Here is a 13,203-nt window from a genome sequence, read left to right on the forward strand (position 1 = left end):
TGACCATAAATGTATGGGCCTGTTTCTAGACCTAGTTCTGTTCCATTTATCTATATGTCTATCCATAAGCCAGTACCACACTTTATTGCAGTAGTTTTTGTCAGTATTTTTGAAATTAGGAAATGTAAGTCCTCTAACTTTTTTTCAAGATTGTTTTGGGTATTTTGGGTCCCTTGCATATCTATATAAATTTTGGGAAGAGCTTGTCCAGTTCTGTGGAAAAAAGGATTTGTTAGGGATATTAGGTGTTTGTTTTTCTTTATTTTTATTTTTAAGGGGATTTGGGGACATCATCTTAATTCATTCTTCTAATTTATGATTGAGGGATGCCTTTCCATTTATTTAGGCCTTTAAATTCTATCAGTGATGTTTTGTAGTTTCTGGTATACAAATCTTTTATCTCTTTTGTTAAACTTATTTTTTTTTTATTTTCAATTACAGTTGACATTCAATATTATATTAGTTTCAGGTATATAGCATAGTGGTTAGACATATGATTTAGAAGTGATCCTGCCTGATTAGTACCCACCTGACACTATACATAGTTATTACAATATTATTGACTATATTCCCTGTGCTGTACTTGACATCCTCTTGAGTATTTCATTACTACCAATTTGTACTGCTGAAGCCCTTCATCTTTTCATCCAGTTCCCCAACCCCACTCCACTCCAGCAAGCATCAGTTTGTTCTCTGCAGCTATGAGTCTGTTTTTGTTTTGTTTATTCTTTAGATTCCATATACGAGATCATATGGTATTTTTCTCTGTTTGACTTATTTCACTATCATAATACCTTCTAGGTCCATCTGTGTTGTTGCACATGGTAAGATTTTTTTTTTTAATGGCTGAATAATATTCCATTATATATGTGAACCATAACTTCTTTATCTAATTATCTGTTGGTGGGCATTTAGATTGCTTCTGTATCTTGGCTATTGTGAATAGTGTTGCCATGAACATGGAGGTGCAGAAGTCTTTACAAATTATTGTTTTGGTTTTTGGATAAATAGCTAGAAGTGCAATTGCTGGGTTAAAATGTATATCCATTTTTAATTTTTTTGAGGTACTTCCAGACTGTCGTCCGTAGTGGCTGCACCAATTTTCAATCTTTCCAACAGTGCATGAGGGTTCCCTTTTCTCTACATCCTTGCCAGCACTTGTTTGTTGATTTATTAATGATGATCATTCTGACAGGTATGAGGTGATATCTCATTGTGGTTTAAATTAGCATTTCTCTGATGATCAGTGATGTTGAGCATCTTTTCATATGTCTATTGGCCATCTGTATGTCTTCTTTGAAGAAACATCTATTCAGTTCCTTTGCTCATTTTTTTTTTTTGGATTGTTAGTTTCTTTGGTGTTGAGTGATATGAGTTCTTTATTACATTTTAGCTATTAACCTCTTATCAGATGTATCATAAGCGAATATCTTCTCGCATTCAGTTGTCTTTGTTTTTTGTTTTTTTTTGATGGCTTCCTTTGCTGTGTAAAAGCTTTTTTCTTTGATGTAGTCCCGTTTGTTTATTTTCTCTTTTGTCACCTTTGTCTGAGGAGATACATCAGCAAAAAAATATTACTAAGAGCAATATCAGCGAGTTTACTGTTTATGTGTTCTTCTAGGAGTTTTGGGTCTTATATGTAAATCTTTAATTCATTTTGAGTTTATTTTTGTATATGGTGTAAGAAGATGGTCTAGTTTTATTTTTTATTTTTGCATGTATCTGTCTGGTTTTCTCAACACCATTTATTTAATAGACGGTCTTTTTCTTATTGTATTTTCTTGGCTACTTCATCATAGATTAATTGACCATATAGGCATGAGTTTATTTATGGGCTCTCTCTTCTAGTCCATCGATCTATGTGTCTGTTTTTATGCCAGTGCCATGCTGTTTTGATTATCATAGCCTTGTAGTATGGTTTGATATCAGGTATTGTGATACCTCCACCTTTGTTCTTCTTAAGATAGCCATGGCTATTCGGGGTCTTTTATGGTTCCATATAAATTTTAGGATTATTTGTTATAGCTCTTTGAAAAATGCCGTTGGTATTTTGATAGAAAGTGCATTGAATCTATAGATTGCTTTGGGTAGTATGGACTTTTTAACGAAGTTAATTCATATCCATGAGTATGGTATATGCTTCCATTTATTTGTATCTTCTTCAGTTTCTTTCCTCAGTGACTTATAGTTTTTCAAGTATAGGTCTTTTATCTCCTTGATTAAATTTATCCCTTAGTATTTTATTATTTTTTTTCCTGATTCATTTGTAAATGGGGTTGTTTTCTTACTTTCTTTTTAATAATTTGTTATTAGTGTATAAAAATGCAACCTCTCTCTGAATATTAATTTTGCATCCTGCAACTTTACTGAATTCATTTATCATTTCTAACAGTTTTCGGTGGAATCTTTAGGGTTTTCTCTATATAGTATCGTGATCTGCGAATCATGACAATTTTACTTCTTTATAATTTGAATTTCTTTTATGTCTTTTTCTTGTCTGTTGCAATTAGGACTTTCAATACTATGTTGAATGAAAGTGGTAAAATTGAAAATCCTTGTCTTATTCCTAATTGTAAGGAAAACGCTTTTAGCTTTTTCCCGTTGAATATGATGTTAGCTGTGGGTTTGTCATATATGTCCTTTATTATGTTGAGGTATGTTCCTGCTGTTCCCACTTTGCTGAGTTTTTATTATAAATGGCTCCTGGATTTTGTCAAATGCTTTTTCTGCATCTGTTGATATGAGCATATCATTTTTATTCTTCATATTGCTTATGTATCACATTGATTGATTTGCAGATATTGAACCCACCTCGCATCCCAGGAATAAATCCCACTTGATTATGGTGTATGATCTTTTTAATTTCTTGCTGAATTTGGTTTGCTACTATTTTGTTGAGGATTTTTGCATCTATGTTCATAAGAGATATCAGCCTATAATTTTTTTTGTTTTGTAATGTCTTTACCTGGCTTTGGAATCAGGGTAATAGTGGCCTCATAAAATGAAGTCGAGTGCCTTCTATCTTGTTGAAGTTTTTATAATAGCTAGACATGGATAAGTATTAATTCTTTGAATGGCAAAATTTACCTGTGAAGCCATCTTGTCCAAGACACTTGTTTGTTGGGAATTTTTTGATTACAAATTAGATTTTGTTGGTAGTAACTGGTTTGTTCATATTTTCTCTTTCTTTTTGATTCAGTCTTGGAAGATAGTATGTTTCTTTAAGTGCACAGACAGCATTTTCCAAGACAGACTACATGTTAGGTCACAAGTTTCAAGTTGTCAAATTTGTTGGCATATAATTGTTCATAGTATTTTCTTATGATCCATTGTGTTTCTGTGGTGTCAGTTGTCACTTCTCTTTTGTTTCTGATTTTTATTTGGGCCCTCTCTCTTTTTTCTTGGTGAGTCTGGTAAAGGTTTATCAGTTTTGTTTTATCTTTTCAAAGAACCGGCTCTTGGTTTCATTGATCTTTTGTATTTTTATTTTTTTAGATTCTATTTTATTTCCATTTAAATATTCATTATTTCCTTCTTTCTACTGTTTGGGCTGCGTTTTGCTGTTCTTTTTTTAGTTTCATTAGGTGTAGTTAGATAGTTTATTTGAGATTTTTCTTGTTTCTTGCAGTAGGCCTGTATTACAGTGAATTTCCCTCTTAGGGCTACGTTAGCTGGGTCTCATAGATCTTGTGTCATTATGTTTTCATTTTCATTTTTCTCAGGGTATCTTTTGATTTCTTTCTTGGTCTTATTGTTAACCCATTCATTGTTCAGTAGCATGTAATTTAGCCTCCATGTGTTTTGGTGTTTTTCAGTTTTTTCTTGTAATTGATTTCTAGTTTCATAGCATTGTGATCAGAGAAGATGCTTGATATGATTTTATTCATCTTAAATTTTTTGAAACTTGTGGCCTGACATATAGTCTGTCTTGGAAAATGTTGTGTGTGCACTTAAAAAGTATATTCTGCTGCTTTGGGACGAAACACTAAAAATATCAATTAAATTGATCTAGTCTAAAATGTCATTTAAAGCTGTTGTTTCCTTATTGATTTTTTTTGGTCTGGAAGATCTATCTGTTGATATCAGTGGGTTGTTAAAGTCCCTCATTTGACTGTATTACTGTCAATTTCTTCCTTTATGTCAGTATTTGCTTTATGTATTTATATACTCCTATGTTGGGTCACAAATGTTTACTAAGTTTATATCCTCTTGTTGAATTTTTTTTTTTTTTTAACTCCTACAGCACCTGGTAGTCCAAGGTGGTCTCCCATCCAAGTACTAACTAGGCCCGACCCTGCTTAGCTTCTGAGATCAGATGAGATCGGGCACTTTCAAGGTAGCCTGGCCGTAGATTTCCTCTTGTTAGATTGATCCCTTTATCGTTATGTAATGTCCCTCTTTGTCTCTTATTATAGCCTTTGTTTAAAATATGTTTTGTCTGATATAAGCTCTTTTTCATTTCAATTTTTATGAAATATCTTTTTCCATCCCTTAAATTTCAGTCTGTGTGTCTATCTGAAGTGGGTCTCTTGTAGACAGCATATATATGGGTTTTCTTAGCTCTTCAGCTACCTGATGTTTCTTGATTGTAGCATTTAATCCATTTACATTTAAAGTGATTATTGATAGGTATATAATTATTGCCATTTTATTATTCACATTTATGTTCTTTTATTTTTCTTAATGCAGTCCCTTTAATATTTCTTGTAATACTGGTTTGGCGATGATGAAATTCTTTAGCTTTTTTATGTCTGGGAAGCTCTTTAGCTTTCCTTCAGTTTTAAATGATAGCCCTGTTGGGTTATCAAGACTACTACCAAGAGTAGTCTTGGTTGTAGGTCTTGGTTTTCATCATTTTGAATATTTTGTGCCAGTCTCTTCTGGCCTTCAACGTTTTTGTTGAGAAAAGGAGGTCTTATGGGACCTCCTTTTCAGGTAACTGCCGTTCTGTTTCTGCTCCTATGATTCTCTCTTTGTCTTTACCTTTTGGCATTTTAATTATGATGTGTTTTGGTGTGGCCTTTTTGGGTTCATCTTGTTTGAGACTCTGTACTTTCTGAACTTGTATGTCTATTCCCTTTGCCAGGTTAGAAAAGTTTTCAGTCATTATTTCTTCAAATAGGTTCTCAATCCCTTGCTTTCTCTCTTCTCCTTCTGAAAGTCCTATGATATGAATGTTATTACACATGATGTTGTCCCAGGGGTCCTTTCAACTATCCTAATTTCTTTTTCATTTTTTTTCTATTTCACCATTCTGACGGGGTGTTTTTTTGCTATGTTGTCTTCCAAATTGCTGATTTTATCCTTTGCTTCATCTAATCGTCTGTTGATTCCTTCTAGTGTAGTCTTCATTTCAGTTATTTTATTTTTCACTTCTGACTGGTGCTTTTTTTAATGGTTTCTATGATCTTTTTTATGCTTACTATTTCTTTATTGAAATTCTAAGTTTCTTAAGCATTCTAATAACCGGTGTTTTAAAGTCTGTTTCTGATAGATTGCTTGCATCCATTTTGTTTAGTTCTTTTTCTGGAGTTTTCGCCTGTTCTTTATTTTGGGATATGTTTTTGTCTTCTCATTTTGGCTGCCTCTCTGCGTTTGTTTCTATGTATTAGGTAGATCTGCTATGTCTCTCTGTCTTGGCAGGGTGGCCTTACATAGTAGGCATACTGTGGGGCCCAAGGGTACAGTCTCCCTGGTCACTTGAGCCAGATTTCCCTTGTGTGGGTTGTGTGTGCCCTCTTGTAGTTGAGCCTTAATTGCTGTTTGCATGTCAGTTGGTGAGATTGACCCTCCAGTTTATTGGCTGTGAGGATTAGCCATGACCACAGTTTATGAACTGCTGTGCAGGGCTAGTCCCACAGAACAAGATTTGCCCCAGTGGGCCCTGGTGCTTGCGGAGACCACCCTTTGGGTATGCTGCTTGTGGGACTAATTGGGTGGTGCTTTATTATGGTCTGAAGCTGGCCACTGGGTGTGTTGGTTTGGGGGCCTCTTGGGCGGGGCTCCCATGCAGTCCGTGGTCAGTGGCTGCCTGTAATTTGTCCAGGGATACTTGGTAGGAGCTACAAAGTGATTCATGATTGGTTATTGCTTCTGCTGGACCTGGAGGTGCGTGGGAGAGGCCACACTATGAACTAAGGCCTGCTGCCACAGTGCCGGGCCTGGGGGAAGTTTTACAAAAGGCCCAGGGCACCTCGAGGACTGCCTCCACCTGCTGGCTACCCAGAAGCTCAGCTGCTGCAAGAGCTTGGGCAGGGTCGCAGGGAGTTACCAGGGTGGGGTGAGTGATGTTCACCAGGTTAGTGCAGGTTTAGATTTGGCATCAGAGCTGAGCCTGGGGTTAATCAAAAGGCTCAGAGCACACTGAGGCCAGCCACTGCCCACTTGGGGCCCATGGACTCTCAAGAGTTGTCCAAGAAAGTCTGTAGAATGGGCCAACACTGGCTGTTCCCCCATGGCCAAAAAAGCCTCCAGCAGCACTCAAATTGGGAGAGATGGGATCTTAGGGAGCCACCAGGATAGAGTGAGAGGAGTTCACCAGGTTAGTGTAGATTCATATTTGGCACAGTGCTAAGCCTTGGGTAACTCAAAAGGCTCAGAGCATGCAGAGGTCAGCTGCTGGCTTCCTGGAGTCCACAGACCCCCAATAGTTGTCCAAGTGAGTCTGTAGCATGAGCCAATCCTGGCTGCTGCTGGCTACCAACCTCTGAAAAAGCCTCCAGCATTGCGTAAGTTTGGTGGGGCAGGGTCACCTGGCCAGTGCAGATGCAGATTTGGCCATGCTGGGGGTGGACTCAATGAAGGAAACATGGCACCCACCCACTGAATACATGGGAGAAGAGCTCAACATGTGGACAGTGGTGGTTGTCCCTCTAGTTTTCACCCTGAAGCCACTCAATTCAGTCTCTTCTTATATGCATCTGGTACTTCCCAAACCACTATCTCTCTGCCAGAACCCAGTGTGAGTTTCTGGGAGTGAGAGAATCAGTGCATGGGCCCTTTAAGAGGAATAACTGGGTTTCCCACAGTCTTGTGTCATCTGGACGAACAAAATGCCCAGTGATTTTCATAGCCATATATTGTGGGGACTCCTTTTTCCTGCAGTGGTGCTCCACGCCGAGGAGTCTGGTGTGAAGCTGAGACTTCTCACTCTTCATGGGGGACCTCTACAGCTGAGGTAGCTCTCTGGGTGCAGGACTAGCCCATTTTTTATCTCCAGCCCTCTCCTACTAGTCTCAACATGGCGGCTTCTTTATATTTTTATTTGTAGGACTTCTATTAAGCTAGTCTTCAGATGGTTCTTCAGGTTGATTTTTCTATAATTTAGTAATAATTTTAATGTTATGGGAAGAGGCAAGCATAGTGTTTTCATACTCTGCCATCTTGACTAGAACTCTCCTTTTTTAAAATTTATTATTATTTTTTGATGTTATTGACAATAGAAGTGTTTTAATTTCTTTCTTGGATTGTTCATTGATAGTGTATAGAAATACAATTTAGTTTTGCAGTAATGATCTTATATTCTGTGACCTGCTGAACTTATTAACTCCGATAGTGCTAAATTTTCAAGATTTTCTATGTACATGATCATGTCATCTACAAATAGAAATAATTTTACTTCTTCCTTTTCACTCTGAATGGTTTTTAAATTTATTTTTCTTACCTAAATTGCCCTGGTTAGAATTTTATGCATAAAATTGAGTAGAAGTGGTGAGAGCAGATATCTTGCTTGTTCCTCATCACAGGGGGAAAGCTTTCAGTCTTTCACAATTAAGTATGATGTTAGCTGTGGGTATTTGGTAGGTGCCCTTTATCACATTGAGAAAATTCCCTTTTATTTTTAATTTTTGAGTGTTCTTATCATGAAAATGATGAATGTCTCCAATGTTTTTTTCTGTGTTTATTGAGATGATCATATACTTTTTTTTTCTCTGTTGTATTAATTAGTATATTTTATTACATGGTTAATTTTTTTTATGTCGGACCAACCTTGCGTTCCTGAGATAAACCCCTACTTGGTCATGATGTGTAATCTTTTTTTATTTCTTTTAATATGTATTCCTGGATTTGGTTTGCTAGTATTTTGGTGAGGATTTTCAAGTCTATATTCATAAATGATATTGACCAGTAATTTCATTTCTTGTGATTTGTTTGATTTTCATAGAATGCCTTAGAAAGTATTCCCTCCTCTTCTATTTTTTGGAAAAATTTGTAGAGGACTGGTTTTAATTCATCTTTAAGCATTGGATACAATTCATTAGTGAAGCCATCTGGTCTTAGGCTTTTCTTTGTTGCAAATTTTTTGATTATTAACTCCATCTCTTGTTATAGGTCTATTTAATTTTTCTATTTCTTCTTGAGTCAGTGTGGTAATTTGTATCTTTGTAGGAATTTATTGCTTTTATCCAGGTTATCTAATTTGGTATAAAATTGTTCTTTTTTTGGGTCAATTTAGCTAAAGTTTTGCCAGTTTTGTCGATTTTTTTTTTAGAATTAATTTTGGTTTTGTTGGTTTACCCTATTAATTTTTCCATTCTTTATTTCTACTCTAATTTTTATTATTTTCTTTCATCTGCTTTATTTGAGTAGAATGTATTCACTTTTTCTGATTTTTAATGTGGGAGGTTAGGTTATTGATTTGAGATCTTTCTTTTCAGAGTTTACAGCTATAAATTTCCTCCAAGAACTTATTTTTAACTGCATCCCATTGTTTTGATATGCTGGGTTTTTTTTTTTCATTTTCATTCATCTTATTTTCTCATTTACCTCGTGATTTTTTTTTTCTTTGATCCATAGGTTATTTGAGTGTGTTCTTTAATTTCTACATATTTGTGAATTTCTCAAATTTCCTTTTGTATTTCTAGTATTAGTCCATTGTGTTTGGAGAACATACTTTGTATGATTTCAGTCTTTTAAAATGTATCGATGCTTGTTTTATGCTTTAACATATGATCTATCCTGGAGAATGTTCCATATGTACTTGATAAAGGTGTGTTCTGCTCTTGGGGGGCGTGTTCTAAAATGTCTTCTAGGTCTAGTTGCTTAATAGTGTTCGTCTTATTTTCTTATTGGTCTTCTGCCTACTTGTTCTATCCATTATTGAAAGTTCAGTATTTAATTCTCCAACTTTTATTTGTCAGTTTCTCGTTTCCATTCTGTCAGTTTTGCTTCATGCATTTTGGAGCTTTGTTTTAAGTGCATATATGTTTATAATTATATTTTCTTGATAGAGTAACCCTTTCATCTTTATAAAATGCCCTTTCTTGTCTCTAGTAACTATTTTCTTAGAGCCTGTTTTATATGGTATTAGTATAACCTTTCCAGTTCTTTCTTTAGTTACTTCTTGTATGATATATATTTTACCATCTTTTAATCTCAGCTTGTCTCTGAGTCTAAAGTTTTTTAAACTAATTTCTGGCTCTTTATTGATATTTTCTACTTGGTGAGTTATCATTTTTATATATTTATATATATATTTTAGACATGATTTTCATTAGTTCTTTGAATATATTTGTAACAGATGATCAGATGTTTTTCTCTTCTATGTCCAACATCTGTATTTCCTCAGAGACAGTTTCTCTTGCCTCCTCAATTTAAACCATAACTTTCTGTTTCTTTTCATGGCTCATAATTTTTTGTTGAAGACTAGACATTTTAAATAATATAATGTGGCAACTCTGGAAATCAGGTATATCCACTCTACAGGATTTGCTTTTGTTGTTGTTTACTTTAGTGACTTTCTTGGACTGATTCTGTAAAGTCTGATTTTTTTTTTAAATGAGTTGCCACTGAAGTCTGCTCAGTTACGTTAGTAGTCAATTAATGATAGGACATATATTTCCTGTCAATATCTGGAACTATTAAGTCTTTCAGCTTTTGCTGAGGGGCTTTGTGTGTGTGTGTTGGCATGGATTCAGTGCTCTTTACAACTCTGCCTCATCTTCGCGTCCTTCTTATGCAGAGCCTCAGTATCAGCCAGAGGTGAGAGGGTAGGGCCTCCTCAGATCTTTCTTGGGCATGTGCGTGGCCTTCTAGATTTCCTGACATGTCAGTTTTTCAGAGTCCTCTTTAGATATCTTATTCCCAATTTTTCTGTGTAAGTGATTTGGTTAGTCTCCAACTTGTATCACTGCCAAATACAGTTGCAGTGTTAATGCAGTTGCTGCTGATTGTTTTCAACAGATGCTCTGACTATTATAGGGCTTTTTGCATAGTCTGAATTTTGAGTCAGGTCAAATAAAGACCACGTCTGAGAATGAAGGTTTTCAAGGGAGCTGCCTGACAGGTCTAATAGTGATGAGTCTTGGACTCTGGTGAGTCCAAGCCTGTTTTGTTTCCTCCAGTATTTGCTAGGCTAGTAGTTTTGCAGTTACTGTGGTCATGAACTCTGTCTTTTTAAGAGTACTATGGAGTTGGGAGAGAATGATGGAAATAGGACGAATTAAAATGTCATAAGGCTCACTGTTTTTACTGAGATTCATTCATTTTTCTTGGATAAAAGCTCCTCAAATTGTTGCAAGTCTTTGGGTAATTTCTAGTCATGAAAAAATTGGCAATTTTTGCCAGTGTTCTCATTGCTTTATGAAGGAACAGATTTTTGGAGGCCATTAATTTTCTGTTTTGGAAGTGCCTCCCTACCCAAATATTTTTATACTTGTTTTCCCCCCATGCTTACTTTACCTCTTGGGAAACTACAATACATTCTTCCAAAATTCAGCTCATTTATTACTTCATTAGTGACACCTTTTTTTATTTTCTTCCATATACTATAACTTCTTTTTGTTTCCATATGTTTTTGACATAACTCTTTTACTCTGCTCATTATATTTTGTTTATCTCTACTTCCTATTAGCCCGTGGGGCATTTGAGACTTTTTATCTCTAATTCTCTAGTGTTGAAGAATCCCTGGAGATTATCTGTAGTCGTTAACATAGTTTTACAAATGAGACTGAGGCCTAGAGGGACTTATGAAAGTAAATACTTGACTAGTGGCAGGAATGTTTCTAAAACCCACTTTCTGCTAATTGTGCAGTACATAATCATTATACATTTAATTATTAATTTTATGTGTAATTGTGAATTTGTGGTTATATGTATCGCTAGGTATTTGCAAGTGAAAATAAATATAGTGGAATTTCATATATACGTACAAAATAAGATCAGGAGATTACAGATGCAAGACTAAATTTTAAACATAGAAGGAACATCTTTCTGAATTTTATAAAAATAATTTAAAAATTGGTATATATGTGTGTATAAAGTAATGAATTTGATTTTTTTGATAAATCTACAAATAAATGAGTGTTGTTTTACCAAGTGATATCTAATAAGAAGTTCCATTTTTGCCCGTTGAAAAAGACATTTCTTATAACACATTTTAGAAGTCATTTAAGAAGTTTCAGGACCGTTTTATAAAATACGCCGATTAATTGCTGACTTATCATGTCTGATTTCCACACTTTTTTTCCTCCCCCAAACTTTGAAACCAATCAAAAACTTTATCTCTCTTCATTTAGTTAACTTGGTTAGGGACAACTTATGACTGTTCTGAAATTCTAATTTCAAGAATGGGAAATTACCCACATTATAGGTATTGAAAAGAATTTACGATAGTCTCTGTTTCAAACAGAGATGTTAGAGAATTGTGTTAGATTATGACAATGATATGAAAAATCAGTGTTAATAATTTGGTGCTAATATTTATATTTGAGTCTCTGAACATATATCTATATATGCAGATATATAATTTGTTTAGTATGAACTGAATCCTAAAGTGGTATTGTTATAGGACATTATCTATTTGGTATTAGCTTATTTTGTCTTAATTAATACCTCCAAAACAAGAAGTGTATCATAATGCTAATCATTGATTTTTATTAGTAAGCTCCTACCTTGGAAACAGTTTATATAGTCATGTACTGCTCAACTGTGGGGATGCATTCTGAGAAATGCCTTGTAGATTGTTACTCAATTTTGTAGTTGTGAGAACATCATAGATTGTACTCACATGAACCAAGATTGTATAGCTTGCTACACATCTAGGCTCTATGGTATAGCCTATTGCTCCTAGGCTACAAGCCTTTACAACGTGTTACTGTACAAAACAACACAAGATTAAATCAAGCACGAGAGAATGATGCTATCGAGAGCCACGGTAAACCTGAGATGTGTGAGACTGCTGCTGCAGGCTTACCATGGCATACTGTTTCGCAGCAAACTCTTTATAAGTAGAAAGAATACACATTAACAATGAAAAGTATAATATAGTAAATACATAAACCAGTAACCTAGTTGTTAATTATTATCAAGTATTACATATTGTACATGATTTTTTCTGCTATACTTTCATATGGCTGTCAGTACAGTAGGTTTATATACATCAGAATTTCTCACCAGACATGTGAGTAATGTGTTGTGCTGTGATGTTATGAAGGCTACGATGTCACAAGGAGACAGGAATTTTTCAGCTCCCTTAAAAACTTATAATACGGTCCATTGTTGACCGAACATTGTTATGTGCCTCATGACAGTATATAGTTCTCAGTTAATGAGAAATACATGACATTTACATACATATATAAGTAATCTTACAAATGATGGCTGGCTTCTAGGACCTGTTTAAGATTCTCTTAACTGCAAACAAAAGGAATCCATCTCAAATTAGTTTACCAAAAAAGGAATTTTATTGGCTGAAAAACAGAAACATGGTATCCTGAAGCCAGCGGAGATTATTTTGTATCTAGTCTGTTAGATGTTTATAGGTATACATTAAAAATGCCTACACAAAATGCTATCCTGTGTGGCATTATTCACCTAATCATTTGCATGTTGCTGGAATACAAGTTTCCACATCTTCACTAACAATTTCCTTATGGTAGAATTCTATAAATAAAATCGAGGCAAAGAATATGAATATTTTTCCAGCTCTTAATATATGATATACAATCTTGAGGTATGATTCTGGTGGAAATACTTTACTAATTTCCATGTCTACCAAGGGCACATAAAAGATTGATTCTGGAACATCATTGCTTACACATATAATGATGCTTTATTATTAAATAGTGATTTGTGGGTGTGGAAAATATTATTTTAGGATGCAAGAACACAACTGTTCTTTATGTCTATAAATAATGATAGATGATAAAAAGATAATGTTTAATTGAGGATAATTCTTAAATATATGTCCCTTTGATCTCTGGA

The 13,203-nt window shown here is 34.9% G+C and overlaps 1 protein-coding gene and 1 pseudogene across 3 annotated transcripts in view; one reads left to right on the plus strand and one right to left on the minus strand.

Annotated features, from left to right (window-relative positions):
• BMP2K (BMP2 inducible kinase) overlaps nt 1-13,203 on the plus strand; it is a 113,215-nt gene that overhangs the window by 24,091 nt on the left and 75,921 nt on the right. The window lies entirely within an intron of this gene.
• Nucleotides 4,235-4,353, minus strand: LOC120588505 (uncharacterized; annotated as a pseudogene).

Source organism: Pteropus medius, unplaced genomic scaffold (genome assembly GCF_902729225.1).
Source record: "Pteropus medius unplaced genomic scaffold, Ma_sr-lr_union100, whole genome shotgun sequence".
NCBI lineage: Eukaryota > Metazoa > Chordata > Mammalia > Chiroptera > Pteropodidae > Pteropus > Pteropus medius.